The following is a 16,433-nucleotide window of genomic DNA, read 5'->3' as shown; positions in this document are numbered from 1 at the left end:
AACAAGGCTAGAGTCAGTAGTATGTGCCTTAGCTTGCTTCACCAAACACATTTCAGCAGCCTCCTTTCTAGCTCACGGATCCCAAAACAGGTATCCTCAAAGCCTACCCTATGCAATCCTGCTTAAACTTTCTAATCCATACACTCTCCTAAAAGGCTTACATTGAGTTATAGCCTCAAACTTCATTGCCCCCATCTTTGCATGTACATGCCCTATGACATTTCTCCTGAACCCCAATATATCCCCCCTAGACATTGTCTCCCTCGGGGTCGTCCCTTCCTTTCTCACCACTTGTGTTCTCATCTCCTCCCAGGGTTCTCCAAGACACCTACCCCAGAGGGCCTGGACCTCACCTTTGCCACCAGCTATGTTGGACCCTTTCTGCTTGCAAATCTACTCCAAGGAAGGATGGGCACCTACTGTGCCCATCTGTGCTGGCCCCTCTTCCCTGTACCCCAGGCATTCTGGTGACTTACTATCTCCCATAGCCACCTTCTGCCTCTTGTCAGGGGTCCCTTTTGGTCTTTATGTCACTATGTCTGCAAGTTTGGGGTCCATTGTCCTTTTAAGAATCATTGTCTTTCCAGACATTTTTGGCTAAATACTGCCTGCTAAAATTTGCATTTGTGATTCCTTCCTTCCTTCCTTCTGTCTTTTTCATTTTTTTGAGGCAGTGTCTCCCTCTCTTGCCCAGGTTAAAGTTCAGTCATGTCATCATAACTCACTGCAGCCTCGAACTCCTGGGCTTAAGCAATGTAATTCTCAATTTAAATGTAAAGCTAAAACAAACAAACAAATAAATAAATAAATAAAAGTTTCAAAATAATTTTAGCATTTTAAAAACAATACTATAAACTCATGTGACAACTACTATTTTTATACTTTATATAATCTAGACTTTTTTATACACTTATGTACTCTTTTAAAATTATTTTTTAAAAAGATTTATCTTGTTATATTGATTGGAATTTTGTTTTTATTCCTTTGGAAGATAGTTTTTTAAAAAAAATATTAAACTTGGCACTAGTTCTCCAGTGATGGTTCTCTTTAGTTTTTTTCTTTTTTAACACTTTCCCAAGTATCCCTGAACACATATTTCTTTTCCCCCAAACCTTGCACCCTAATGTCCCTAGCACCCAGCTTAGTGTCTGCCATATTCCAGGTACTTAATGAATATCTATGGGTTGAATAAATGAATGAATGAATGCATATATGACAGGCAGCTTTCGTGGCATTTCCAGCCTCTCCTTCCCCCTCTTAGCCATCAGTGAGATAAAACATATAAACAATGATCAATTAAGTTAGCTCCAACTAGCAAGCGGGAGAAAAGCAAGGCAAAACTCTAAATACTAAAGTGAAAGAGGAGGAAGAGCATTAGGAAAGCAGCTAATGAAAGTGAGGTCTCAGTTAACATTGAGCTCTCCTGTGCCTAGCCTGGGTGCCTGCACAGGGGGCCCACTGTACCTCTCAAGAAGCCCTGCAAGAGCTAGCATCTCCTGAAGAAGTGGGTTAGGGAGTGGGTCTGGGAGTTTACCCCAGGACTTGGATTGGAGGAGTTTGGCCCTCTCTCTGCCCAGAGGCTGGTAGAGCAGCCCAGGTGGTGATTGTGTCTTCTTTTCAGCTAGCACACGGGTACATTGATGAGGAGCACCTGACACGGGCTGGGGACCCTTTGACCTTCAATCAAAACTATGACTGCAGCAAACCGCTTTTGACTTCATTCACCAGGGAGTTTGCCTGGAGACTTCAAGGGATACCCCCTATTCCTCCACTCCCGACACTAGCCCCCAACGCTTCATATCTCCTCCCAACATGACTTGGCCATCAAATATTCCCAATATCCCCATACCAGCTGTTCATCTCCTGTGTTTATCATCTGTGCACCCTATATTTTTCTCAACCCTGTCTTCACATCTTTTAACCTTTCCTCACTCTTTTGTTATCCACAACATCCGTTTCCTCCCAGTATTTTCCAACACTAACATCATCCATCATGTTCCTCCTAAAGTTCACCCAACACTTTCAAATACCTACCCTTCCTTACTGGCTTGGATACTACCATTAATGTAAGCTATGGAGCACACGTAACCCTTTCTTTCCCTCATCGTCCTCTCACTTCACTTTGCACTGTACTTGTGTGTCACCCTCTCAGGTGTGACCATGAACCCTGGAGACCCCGGTGTCATATTCACGGAGATTACAAAGCATTTCTTTTGGCCGCATTGCTTCCTCTTCTGGCTCATTACCTTCTTCATTAATGTGGATGGGGAAGGGGCTGGATTGGCCTAAAGAGGGGTGGGGCAGGATTCAGCTTCTCAGTGTGTCCCCAGAGGGCTAAAATCTGCCTGGTATGACTGCTTTTTCTTCCCCCCTCCCACCACAGGGTCTCATATAAGATGCGATCCCAGTCTTCTATCTGAGCTTGGCAGAGAAGCTGAATGGTTTCCCTGGAAAGCATTTTAGCAGCTCCTGTATGATAACTGCTCAGGATCCTTATGTTGCCCAAAGCCTCTGGAATGCCTCAGTCCAACTAATAAACCTAGATGAGATGGACTGACCCTCTGTGACCCCTGCCTTAACTTGCCATGCTCCCTCTGACTTCCCGCCTTTACTCTGATTACGTAGTTTGTTTGCTGGTTCCTACGATCAATCACCTTGTCCAGTACAATGACCACTTCCTCTGTGTGTTGGCTGCCAGGGGACAGTTTCAGCTTCCACTTTATGGCCAGTTTTCTGATGGAAGCATTCACACCTTGGGCAGCACCATCTCCCAACCTCCTGAGTTCTAGGTTTTGGTGACTGGAAGGAAAACTCTTTCTAGGGAGTGTTGGGGTATCAGGAAGAAAGGAAGCTTTCATCTGTACCGCTTGGTTCCCAGACCTGTGCTTCCTGGTTGTGGGGAAGACAGTACTACACAGTGTCTCTGGATTAAGGCATATACCACATTCTGTAGCATAGTACCTGGCCCTCACAGGGTGTTGTCTCCCAGCTGGTATTGTATTAATAACAGAGCCTGCTCCTCAGTGAAGAGTCATGCAATCCAGTGAATTCTGGGGTTGTGAACCCATTGCTGCTTTTCTGGGGTCTTTGTTCATCTATATAGATTTTATTTTATTTTATTTTATTTGAGACAGAGTCTCACTCTGTTGCCCAGGCTAGAGTGCCATGGCATCAGCTTAGCTCACAACCTCAAACTCCTTGGCTCAAGGGATCCTCCTGCCTCAGCCTCCCGAGTAGCTGAGACTACAGGCATGTACCACCATGCTCAGCTAATTTTTTCTATTTTTAGTTGCCTGGCTAATTTCTATTTTTAGTAGAGATGAAGTCTCACTCTTGCTCAGGCTGGTTTTAAACTCCTGAGCTCAAGCAATCCTCTCGCCTGGGCCTCCCAGAGTGCTAGGATTACAGGCATGAGCCACTGCGCCCAGCCACCTTCCTTTCCTTCTTTCGCATTGGAAAAACCAATTGTCCTAGCACCATTTGTTGAATAGTGTATCATTCTTCCACTGATCAATAATATAAATATTTGGCCAGGGACGGTGGCTCATGACTGTAATCCCAGGGAGGCTGAGGTGGGAGGATCACTTGAGGCCAGTAGTTAGATGGAGACCAGAATGGGCAACATAGAGAGACTCCATTTCTACAAAAAATAAGAAAAACTAGTCAGGCATGGTGGTGCGCACCTGTAGTCCCAGCTACTCAGGAGGCTGAGGCAGGATTGCTTGAGCCCAGGAGTTGGAGACTGCAGTGAGTTATGATCACGCCACTGTACTCCAGCCTGGGTAATAGAGTGAGACTCTGTCTCAGAAAAAAAATTTAAAAATAATAATAATATAAGTTTTGTCATATATCAAGTTTTCATATGCATGTGTGTTTGTTTTAGGTCTAGGCTCTTCTGTTCTACTGGTCTATTTTTCTACCCCTACATCAATACTATATTGCCTTAATTACTACAACTTTGAAATAAGCATCCCCCCAACTTCTGTTTTCTTTTTCTTCAGGAGTTTCTTGGCTATTTTTTGCTCTTTGCTTTTCTCTACAAATTTACTAATTTATTGTCAAATTCCTAGAATATCCTCATAAAATAGTGATTGGAATTATTGCAAATATATGGATTAATATGGAATAATTTTTTAATGATTTTAAATCTTCCTGTTCATGAATGTGCTATATTTCTCCTTCATTTAGGCTGTCTTTAATATGGCTTCAAAATACGATTTTCTGGTCTCTTGCTGCATCAATGCAAGTGGGAGCACCAGGAAGCCGGACTCAGAGCAGGATGCCATGGATTGTTTTAAGAAAGCGGCAGACAAACCAGACATGGGGGAAATTGCCTCCTTTGGTTAGGCCAAGCTGAAGAAAACAGAGACACAGGAGAACACCCTGCTGACCAAAGAGACCATTGAACAGGAGAAGCGGAGTGAAATTTCCTAAGAGCCTGGAGGATTCCCTGTCCCCGTCGTCTTCGAGACCCCAGTCGTGTTGTGAAGGAAGAGCCGCATGCAAGATGGACAAGAGCCACAAACTGCACTGTGAACCTGGGCACTCCGCGCCGATGCCTCCAGCCTGTGGGGCTCTGAGGGGACCCTTAATTGAACTGTCAAATTCCATGGTTTGCTCCAGGATTAAAGATAATTATTTATGATAAGTGAAGATAAAACACACCTATGGCAAAAAAAAAAAACAAGAAAAAACCAAATATGATTTTCTAATTTTGGGTTGTATACATCTTTTGTTAAGTTTATTATTATACCTGGGTACATCAGTTTCATTTCAAAAATTATATAATTTAACTTTTCATTGTTAGTTATATAATAGAAATGTAATTGAGTTTTGCATATTGATTTTATAGCCAACCACCGTGCTACAATTTTTTTAATCAATTCTAAAAATTTTCACATTGTTTTGGTGTTTTCTAGGTAGGTCATCATATGATCTGTGAAAAATGACAGTTTATTTTCCTCCTTTCTTATCCTTATGCCTTTTATATATGCTTTTCTTGCCTTGGTACACTAGCTATGACCTAAAATACAATGTGGATTAGAATCAGAGATATTGGGCATCTTTGTATGTCTCATTTTAGAGAATCTAATGAGATCTTATCTTTTTTTCAAGGGTCTGTATTTGCTTTAACAAAAACCCTCCATCTGTAGATAAGGTTTTCTTCACAATTTCTACAATAGACTTTCATGGTTCTAGGTCCCCACTGTAAGAGAGACTTTTTATGGTTGTTCTGGCTTATCCTATATTGTGAATTCTTATTACACAGTCTTTAAGGTACCCTGAGAGGACAATCCTCATGCTGTTCCTCACCCCACTTCAGAAGGAAATAGGGTATAGTAGGCCTGGCTCTCCCTGGGCCACCCTGTCTCCTCATGCTCTGCCAGGGTGTGGTAACAAACTAGGCAATGATGAATATACATTAGCTTCTGTCCTGACGGCCACACCTTCTCATAAAAGTGTAACAAGCAGGGAGAAGAAGGGTTGAAGCTCTGTCTCTGTGCTGCCCAATATGGTAGACCCTGGCCACAGGAGGCTCTTGAGCACTTGAAATGTGGCTAATGTGACTGAGACAGTGAATTTTAAATTTTATTTAATTAAGTTGAATTTAAGTTTAAAAACAGATGCTGAATTTGGTTATTAGAAAACTTATAAAAATGTTTGAAATAAGTTGTCTACATCAATTGACTTTTTTCAACTGTGAAGTTCATGAAATCTGAACCAGATCAAGGATTTTCAGTGAAAACTCAGCATCTGAATAGAGATGAGATGTACTTTAAGTGCAAAATACAGATTGGTTTCAAAGACTTAGTCTGAAAAATTTAAAATATCTCATTGATATTTTTATATTGATTACATTTTGAAATGATAATATATTGGAAAACAGCATTCCTTTCCTCAGAGGTAAGTTTTCCCCCCTTGATTCCTTCCCATGTCCTGTAATGCCTAGCATTTCACCCAGATAAGCACAGACGTTCTTCTCTGTTCAGCATCACAGGTTGGGTGGATGGGCTCTAGTCATGCAAATAGGAGTTTGGGGGTCCTTGGGATCTTGTTCAGGCTTTCCAGCAGAGGGAACCAAAGGCTGCCTGTGTCCCTTACAACAGCACCTATGAAGAAACACACAGGACAAAGACAATATTAATTTTCCTTGAAGACCAGTCTAATCCAATGTAAAAGAAACAATATTTTTCCTATTAGGACATCCTGTCCTTTTGATTCATTAGGAGCTCCTGTCATGGTGCTGAGAAACATTTGGGTCTTTCCTGAATCCCCACCCCATCCCATCTGAGGACTGGCAGCTTCACATCAAAAACTCAACACATTCTTGGCCTCTTTAGCTGTAATAAGACAAGAACAAAACAAAACAAAAACCAAAATTCAACACATCTGTTAAAGGTCATTAAAGCCACCCAGAAGGAGATATGTATAGTCTTACTTCAGTGTCTGTGGGAGATTGGTCCCAGGATCCCTGCGGATACCAAAAGTAGTATATTATACAATGGAATAGTATTTGGCCTTAAGAAGGAATGAAATTTTAACATGCTACAACATGGATAAACCTTGAAGACAGTATGCTAAGCAAAATAAGCCAGGCACAAAAGGACACATGATTCTACTTATATGAAGTGCCTAGAATAATAAAACTTATAGACACAGAAAATAGAACAATGATTACTAGGGACTGGGGAGAAGAAACAGTGGGGAGCTAATGTTTAATGGGTACAGAGTTTTAGTATAAAAAGAGAAAAAAGTTCTGAAGATGGATAGTGGTGATAGTTGCACAACAATGTGAACATACTTAGTGCCACTGAACTGTGCACTTAACAATGGTTAAAATAGTATATTTTATATTATGTATGTTTTACCACAATAAAAATGTGTATGCAGTGTCTTTTTTTTTTTTTTTCAGAGAAGGGGTCTTCTTTGTCACCCAGGCTGGAGTGCAGTACCACAATCATGGCTCACTGCAGTCTCAAAATTCTGAGCCCACCCAGCCTCCCTAGTAGCTGGGACTACAGGTACATGCCACATCTAGCTAATTTTTAAAATTTTTTGTAGAAATGAAGTCTATATTGTTCAGGCTGGTCTCAAACTCCTGGCCTCAAGTGATCTTCCCACCTCAGCCTCCTGAGTAGCTGGGATTACAGTCATGAGCCACTCTGCCAGGCAAACTTATTTTTTATACCATTTCTCTTTACTTGAAAGGGGTGGTGACCATTTCTACTAAAATTATAGATTCATTATTATTTGACCCAGATGTATCCTACAAATATGCCTGCTCATGTATGGAATGTCTTATGTGCAAGGTGATTAATTGCAACATTGTTTGTAATAGTAAAGGCCTGGAAACAAACTATGCAGCTATTTAATAGAAGAAACTGGTTAATAAATTATGTGTAGGCTGGATGCAGTGGCTCATTCCTGTAATCCCAGCACTTTGGGAGGCCAAAGCAGGATTGCTTGATGCCAGGAGTTCAAGGTTATAGTGAACTATGATCATGCCAGTGTACTCCAGCCCAAGTGACAGAGTAAGACCCTGTCTCTAAAAAAAAGAAAAAAAACAAAAAAAGAAGTTAAAGTTATGTGTATTTATGCAGTAGAGTACTATGCAGCTAACAAAACAAATGAGGAAGATCTCTAAGTTACTGAACTCTAGGATTAAGTGGAGAAAACAAGGTACAAGTGTATACAGTATGCTACCTTTTGCATAAGAAACAGGAGTAAGACTGTATAGTCATATGTGCTTGTATTTGCATAAAACAATGAAAAGATAAACAAGAAACTAATAATAAGGGTTATTAGTAGCAGACAAGCGGATGAAGTAGATGGTAGTAAGGGCTGAAGGGAGGTTTCTTAGTGCATACTTTTAAATATTGTTTTGATTTTTGAACCATGCAACTGTAGTATCTATTCAGAATAATAATTAGAAATATTTAGAAGGTAAAATGGGAAAGACAGGAGGAGTAGTAGAGCAGAGTGCTCAATTCATTCCTTCTATTATTTACACCCCACCCCCACCCCGCCATCCATTTTGTGGGTTTTTCAGGTTGTTTTCAATCTGAGATTAAATGAGATAAATGTAAATATTACATAGTTATATTTCAGACTCCTTACATGGATTCGCTTAATCCTAACAACCAAATGTGACAGATACCACCATTAACATTCTCATTTTATAAATGAGGAAACGGGCACGGAGAGGTTAAGTAACCCACTCAAGATCTCATATATCTAGTAAATTGTAGTTAGAATTCGAATCCATTTCTATCAAATCCTGGCTCTCCCAACATTCTTGTACAAATATCTTTGTATACTTGTTAGATTATTTCTTTAGGCTACATTATCATAACTGGGCGCATTGGTTCAATAAGTTTGTACTTCGTAATTTTTTTAAATATAAAAGTGCCAAAATGCCATTATGTAAATTTGTGTTATTTTATATTCTTATTACAAGGTCATAAGAATGCCTGTATCCCCACATGATGGCTAATACTGAGTAGCAGCAAAATTTAATTTTTTCCCCAAGTTAATCGACGAAATATGCTTTTTCCGTTATCGTTTTAATTAACAGTTTAGCACTGAAAAGTTTGCAAATGAGTCCTCAAGATCCCCTGCGCTTTCTCCTCTTCGCCGGCAGGGGACGCGCTCCACGACGCACTTCTCCCTTATGGTCCTAATCGTCTTCCCAGGCACAGTGCGCGTGCGTGTATCTTGTCCCAGGTGTCCAGCTTTGTGCCTGATCGACGTCTTCCCGGCCGCGCTCGGCGCGCAGTTCTCAGCTCGGGTGGGACTGCGGGAAAGAGTAGCGTGTTCCTGGGAGCCAGAACACCGCTGGCCTCGGAGGCGAGGGGTTTTGGGTAGTCCTGGAAGGGACGGGCGGCGCGTCGGGCAGCCTACGAGGGCGAGACAGGCGGGGCCAGCCCCAGGGTCTTGGGCGTCGGTCGCCGGTGGGGCTGGAGTCGGGCGCCGAGCCTCTGACGGGACAGGTACGGAGGCAGCGACCCTGCCAGCTGTCTGCTCCGTCGCCCCCACAAGTTCGTGAGGTCGCCTGCGGTGGGCTAGGGATCTGGCGCCGGCCTAGGGCGTGGCACGGAGCCCAGTGTGCGGGGCGGGGCTGGCAGGGATGGGCCGTGGTAGGGGTGGGCGCCCGCCAGGGTCCGGGGGCTCTGCCCGAGCGTTTGACCCCAGGCCTGTCCGACCCACTTGAGCTCTTCAGCCTGGCAGTGTTCTCCCGGGGTCAGAGTGCCGGCGCCTCAGAGCTCCAGAACTGCAAGGGTCCTCCTCCTTTCCTGGGAGCGTCCTCAAGGCACCCCTGAATCCATACGGAGCCACAGGTTTCCTGTGGGCACATGGTTGAGAAATTTGTGTCACACTGAAAAGAAGATCATAGAGGACTCAAGCATGGGAGTCTGGCTATGGGTTTGGTTTGTTTGTGATTCCACTACCCGGGATCTGCCTTAGTTGGCAAGATGGTCCTTGAGAAGTCATCTTCTGCATCCCTCTTTAGGCAAAACCACAGCTAAATCACACAGATAAGAAACTCTGCTGCTTTAAAAGAGGCAGAGATTTGGAAACACCTTTATTTATTGCAGTGAGGAGACCAGCAAGCCCATATTGACCACTTGCTACTCCGGTAGACTTAAGGTACTGAGAGGCGAAGAGCTGTAAGGTGGAGATTGACATTCTTTACTTGGTGTACTGCCAAAGCCTGAGCTACGAATGTTTGAAGAGATGATTACTTTAAAAAGGCATTTTTGTGCTCAAGTATGTTCAGAAAATCCGTGATTTAAGTTTCTTTTATTACAGTATTTCAGAGCCTTCAATATGCTAATGATGTTTACCATGAATCTCCAACTGGGCTGTGGAGAGTTTCCCAAATTTTACTGGGTTATGAAGTTTTTCTTGGGTGATGCCTATGTTTAAAATCTGGAACAGTTTGGGAAATGCAGTTCCAGAATTAGAAACTCAAAGTTTAGAAAGGGCAGTGTAGGTCAATGCTTTTTGAACTTCAATGCTACATAACATTGAACAGGATCTTGTTAAAATACAGATTCTGCATTTCTTTTTCAAAATATTGAGGGGGTACAAATGTTTTTGTTACATGGATCGCTTTTGTAATGCTTGAGTCACGGCTGTTAAGTGTGCCCATCACCCAAATAGTGGTCATTGTACCCGGTTCTACATTTCTAACACGTTCCCAGGTGATGCTAATGCTACTGGTCCATTTACCATACTCTTGAGTAGCGAAGGTGTCAATCACTGAAGTGAAAGTTAAAGACCGTGTTCTGCTCCCTGCTTTCCAGAACAAACCATGCTGCCTTGGTCAAGTCACTTCATCTGTCCAAGCCTGTAAAATAGAAGTCTGGACTAAAAGATCTCTGAGGTTTCTTTCAGATCTAAAGTACTGTGATTCTGGTCCAGTTACCCTTGTGATAGTTGACTTCCATTAAATATTCTTGCTGATTTAGCAAATTTTGTGATTTGGCTTGAACATTTGTAATAATAGGGAATTATCTACACATAAGGCATTCCATTTTATTTTTAGAATAGTTCAATAAGGAAGTTCTTCATCTTGCTGAAATACATCTCTGCAACTTCCATCCTGTGGGTCCTAGGTTATCTCTTAGAATCAAACAGAAAAAAAAATGTATAATCCCTCTTTAAAAAGTTGACTGTTAAGGTATTAGATGACAGCTATTCCTATGATGTTCTTTCCAAACGGAATTGTCTTTAACTCTTCCATCATGTTAAGAAAAAAATCTCTTTCTTAAATGTGCCCTTGTTCTGCATGGCGTGTATTAAGGCTTTAGCTGGATTTTGAAGAGTAGGTGTGGCTTGCAAGACTAGGGAAAGCATCCGAAGCAGCTGACAGTGGTGCAGAGATGAGACTGTATATGTGAAATCCAGGATTGTTTGATTAAGAAATGTCAGTGAAAGATGTTGGGCAGATGGGTATATGGACAAAGCCGTTTTTTGTTGTTTTTGAGATGGGGTCTCATTCTGTTGCCCAGGCTGGAGTGCAGTGGCATAGCTCACTGCAGCCTCCAACTTCTGTGCTCAAGCCATCCTCCTGCCTCAGCCTCCTGAGTAGCTAGGATGACAGACACACACCACCGTGCCTGGCTAGTTATTATTATTACTTTTAATTTTTTTGTACAGATGGGGTCTTGCTGTGTTGCCCAGGCTGGTCTCAAGCTCCTGAGCTCAAGGGATCCTCCTGTCACAGCCTCCCAAAGTGCTGGGATTACAGGTGTGATCCCACTACTTTGGCATCTGGCCAAAGCAGTATTTTAGGGGATGTATTTGACTTACTGTGGTGTGTAAGGTCGTTGGAAGTAGAGAAGGAGAGAGGCAGGGAGCCAGATGGGCTTCACGTAGCAGTAATAGAGGACTTCAGTTGATGATAACAATAATGCCCTATATTTATGCATAACACTTTACAGATTATAGAACTTTTCACATGATTTCATTTGATTTAGTAATCCTGTGAGGTAGGCAGGCTATTACCCTATTTTATAGGTGAGGCACTAAAGAGGATAAATGATTTACCTTAATTTTGAAAGCTATTAAATGGCAGACCAAAGTGATGCGAGTGTTAATGGAGGAGAAAGGAAGGATGCAGGAGGCAATACTAGGGAAGAATTGATAAGTTGGATCTGACTGATACGAGGATACAAAAGAGAAGAAGTTCTTAGGGAAGAGTCAAAATAGTTGGGAGAATCATAATACTATTGACAACTGCCACTCTAGGTTTTGCTCTGCCAGCTCTATCATTGCTAGTGGCTGTCTGGAGTTACAGGTTGGGAGGAATTATAGTAGATGATTACCAGGTTGCTTGGCCTGTCCACAGCAACTAGGTGGTACTGGGGAGACTTGAGCTAGCTGTCTCATACCAAGGGAGATAGGAACTGGGTCCTCACTGTCCCTTGAAGAGGTAAGAGCTGATAGATTACCTGATTCAAGCCTATCTTTGGGTCCTTGCCAACCTTGAGACTCTGACTTTGGCTTTATGTCCTTTTTCTCTTGAAGTTCAGGCTGATACTAGTTGAACTTGGCTAATGAACACATTAGGTATCCAGTCTGGCTTCCCCAAGCTCCTTCATATCTCTTAAGGGCTTCACTGCAGCAGAGCATGGGCTCTTGCTGTCCCCAAAGCCTCACTAATGCTGTTTCCCAAAAGATCCACGCTTTATCTAGAGTCCTCTCTTGGTTCTTTTATTCTGGAAGCATATGAGCTTGAGATTTAATGTCACTACCAAATTCCATAGGACCTTGGGCTATTTCTGCACTTTTAGTTTCTTAAACTCCTATCTAGAGAGGAAAGAGCCACACACCTTTTCACATCTACTGGGGTTAGATGCATGACTATTAATTTCTCCTGTGGGTGGTCTTTAAGGATGGAGCTACTCTCTGGGAAAGCTGTCAGAGCCAATTTATATCCTTAGAGTCTGGTGTTGGTACAGGCTTCTATTCAAAATTGAGTGCTTTGTCTGTGCAAAGTACTATGTTCAGTGCTTAGATACTGAGATGGATAAAATTCTCTGTACTGGAGTAATTTGTGATAGAGTAATGGAAACTATGTTTTAGATAAAATGTGATATTATAATGGAGATATATTCAAAGCCCTGTGTGAGGGCAGAGAAGGGAATGACTAGCTCTGTGTGGAGAAGTCAGGAGAATCTTTAGAAGAGAGGTGATAATTGAACTGAACCTTGAAGGGTAAGGGAGAATGGTCCTGGTGACATTTGCAACATTTGTAGAAGTGTAAGGGGAAAGGTTTGTAGATCCAAGTGGCTGGAATATAAGAGAACTTTGGGGTCAAAGAAGAGGTGATTGATGAGACTGGATTTATAGTGAGGCCAGGTTTTTAATGGCCTGCAGTGCTATGCTAAGAAGATTCAATTCTGTACGCAGGGAAGCCACTGGAGGTCTTTAGGCAGGGAGGTGACGTGATTGTGTTTTGGGAAGCTAACTGTAGAAATAGACTGAAGAAGGAGAACCTGTATCAACAGAGTCATGTAATAACATAGGCATGGTTTAGGGCCAAACTGAGGATTAGGTCAGTGGAGATGGAGAGGAGGGGATGAATCTGAGATTGTAGAGACAGAATTAACCAGATGTAATGACTAATTGGTTGCTGAGAACAGAGAGAGGGAATTGTTGAGAATGACTTAGTTTTCTATTTTGAGTGGATGGTACTGCCAATCGCAAAGAGAGAATATAGAAGAGGAACATTTTGGGGGGCGGGGGGAAGATACTGAGTATGTTTTGGGTCATGTTGAACTCGAGGGCTCTGTGTCACTTAGCAGACAGGTGGGGATGTGGGTCTAAGGTCAGAAGAGAGTCTGTGCCTGGAGGCAGTAGGTGTAGGTGGTAGTTGAAGTTGTGGGAATGGATGAGTTCTCCCAGCCATGCTTGTAGAAGGCTGAGGATGACAGAGGAGACTAGAAGGAAGGTAAGGTGTGCAAGGTAAGAGAGAAAGTTGTCCAGGATGCTAGGAAAGGAGAAGATTCCAGGAAGAGGATCAGCAGTCTCAGTTGCTACAGGAAGGTCAGGTAGGTCAAGCTTGGAAAATACACCTTGAAGTTAGGTAGTTAGGAGATTGTGATCACCAGGGCTCTTTAACTTTTTAAGTTTGGGCAGCTTCAGTGGAGTGGAGCCAGACGGCAATGGATTGAGGAGTAGATGGGAAATGAGGCTAGGGAGTGTGTACTCTGACTAGTTCAGCAGAGAAGGAAAGACTAGAGATGGTGACAGCTTGTGGAGGAGGTAGCAGGCACTAGAGACAGTTTTTCCTAGAATGGAAGAGTCTTGAGCATGGGTTTTCTTTTTTTTTTTTTTTAAAGGCTGGTCAAGTGGAACATGGGTTTTCTGAGGATGTGTAAGAGTCAGTAGAGAGGGAGGGTGCAATTGAAGGAAGGCACAAGAGAAAAGATGATTGCTACGTCAGCTCCTCAGAGGATGGTGGAAGGATTGGCCTTGAAAACAAGGGATACTATTATATTTCCTTTGAAGAGGAGTGATGGGGCCAGGAGTGGTGGCTCACGCCTGTAATCCCAGCAGTCTGGGAGGCCAAGGTGGGAGGATCGCTTGAGGTCAGAAGTTTGAGAACAGCCTCAGCAAGAGCAAGACCCCATCTCTACTAAAAATAGAAAGCAATTAGCCAGGCAACTAAAAATAGAAAAAAAAGTTAGTAGGGCGTGGTTGCACATGCCTGTAGTCCCAGCTACTCAGGAGGCTGAAGCAGGATGATCGCTTGAGCCCAGGAGTTTGAGGTAGCCGTGAACTAGGCTGACACCACGGCACTCTAGCCTGCGCAACAGAGCGAGACTGTGTCTCAAACAAAAAAAAAAAAAAGAGGAATGGTGGAAGAAACAAAGGAAATTAGGAAGAAAGGCAATGATGGATACATGTAGATATATCTAAATTTGCAAAGGAATTCTTACCTAATAGGCTCAATTTTCTTTCTCAGCAAGGTTATCTGAGGGGTGAGGCTCAGACAGGAATAGGGACTTGAAAGTGATACAGGAAACTTAAAACAACTGTTCAGAGGAAAGAGAAAGAGAGCATAATTGAAATAAGCTGTAAGTGTTGAGTACCCTCTAAACTGAAATCCTACACTATGGGCCTCTCCTTCATCAGGAAGATGAATGAAGATTATAAGGAACATGATAATAATGGCTGACATTTATTGAGTGCTTCATATCAGACACAGTTATAAGTGCTTTTCAGGCATTCTCATGTGATTTTTACAACAATTCTGTTAGAAAGTCATTGTTACTATCCCTATCTTACAGAAGAGGAAATTGAGGCAATGGAGGATTTCTTAGGCTTAGTAGTACTTCTGTTTGATGAATCTCTTACCTCTACAGAAATGGATTCCTTCTCCTGAGGCATCATAGAAGGCAGAAATTTTAATCTCAACTCCCAACTTCTGGACCTTGAGGGGCTAGAGTCTAGGGGTGCTAAGGAGGGAGCCTTACTGTGCCAGTCTGTGGGCATGGTGGTGGCATAGGGGGGCAGGGCAGTGGGGTCAGTGTAGCTGCCAGCTTTATGCAACTACATAGGGACACTCTGAAATTCTTGAGTGATTTTCCAGTATCGTGACTAGGAAGACAAGTGACTGATAGTAATTTGTCAGGTACTGCAGGATAAGACTGTCACCTGAGATGGTGAATCTCCTAGAAAAAGAATTTTTTCTACATTCAGTTATGGGATGAGGCAGACCTGTAACCTTATATAATAACATAATGATTATTAACTCACCTTTTGTGTTTTCCCAATCAGTGTGGTAGATAGAATTTGCAGGTAAGATACACACCTGACTTGAGTGAAAGGGGAGAATGGTGGGATGGCCTGGATGGATGGAAGAGAAACGGACTTACCTTTTCCTGCTGCAGCCACTGGAGCATCATCTCTGTGTCCTTCCTTTTGAGGTTGCCATGGATACGCCTTTGCGTGGTGGCTTGAGATTGATTTCCATTATGATCAGATGATGATGTGGGCTTAAAAAGAGAAAGGATGGAATGTTCTGCTTTTGGGAAGTGGCCGGTGAGCTGCCCAAAAGGCAGAACCCATTACAGCCGATGGGGCTGTGGCTTTGTTGGCTGCTTTGGCTTTTGCTGAAGTTGTGAAATGGTGCATCTCTCTCTTTAGAGCGCAGGCTCAGCGTTCCCTGTCTGCAGGGTCCTAGTGCCAGGAACTCGCTGGTTGGTTGGGGGAGGAGCCAGCAGGAACTTCAAACAGGCTAAGGGGGACTCCTGCTACCACTGAGAGGATTTCAGCCCTTGAGTACGGGGCTGAGTATCTTTTGCCTTCCTGCAGAAGTTCTTTTACCAAAGATAAGTGAGGTGTATCTTGTAGCTTTCCTTCCTGACTCTTGGAGGTCTGGGCTTACGGAAGTGAGCCTGGAAGTCACTGGATATTTCTGGGGTGGGGGGCACTTTGGGGCAGGGTAGAGCTGCATTCAGAGTGGGAGTGGGTTGCAGACATTCTGGGGATAATGAGGAGCTGGAGAGGTAAATGAAGGTCAAAGAGGTCATACAGAGGGTCAAAGCCCTATCTGTATGAGATCTGTAAGGCAGACAGCAGTAAGACCCAGGAACAAAGGCTCTGTGTGTGTTGTCTTCTGGGGTTCTTGTGGATATCTGGAATCCAGCTTTCCAAGCTTCCAGTCCCCTAGCCTCCGTTCCCCACTCAGTAAGCAGACCCTTTCCCTTCCTGACTCCTGGAGGACTTACATTCACACTTACCTCTTCCTTACTAGTGCTTTCAGAGGTATACAGTTTTGCCCTGCTGTATACCTCTACTTGGGTTTCAGACCAGCTCCTCTAGGAGTGGAGTCAGGGAAAGCAGACAGTTGGGTTAGCCCAGGATGAGGGTTTGGTGAGGTGAGACAAGAAGAGATTGAGGTATCAGAGGATGCTGGG

At 43.1% G+C, this 16,433-nt stretch overlaps 1 protein-coding gene and 1 pseudogene across 2 annotated transcripts in view; both read left to right on the top strand.

Annotated features, from left to right (window-relative positions):
• Nucleotides 1-4,311: 4,311 nt before the first annotated feature.
• Nucleotides 4,312-4,439, top strand: LOC123637073 (annotated as a pseudogene).
• A 4,443-nt stretch (nt 4,440-8,882) lies between these two features.
• Nucleotides 8,883-16,433, top strand: part of DCTN1 (dynactin subunit 1) — a 30,599-nt gene continuing 23,048 nt past the window's right edge. For both annotated transcript variants that reach the window (XM_045549900.1, XM_045549899.1), the window contains exon 1: nt 8,883-8,990. The gene's annotated coding sequence lies outside the window, so the exon portion shown is untranslated. The remainder of the gene's footprint in view (nt 8,991-16,433) is intronic.

This window comes from Lemur catta, chromosome 4, assembly GCF_020740605.2.
Source record: "Lemur catta isolate mLemCat1 chromosome 4, mLemCat1.pri, whole genome shotgun sequence".
In the NCBI taxonomy this organism is placed as follows: domain Eukaryota; kingdom Metazoa; phylum Chordata; class Mammalia; order Primates; family Lemuridae; genus Lemur; species Lemur catta.
The sequence above is the reverse complement of the archived record's forward strand: the minus strand, read 5'-3'. Positions and strand labels throughout refer to the sequence as shown.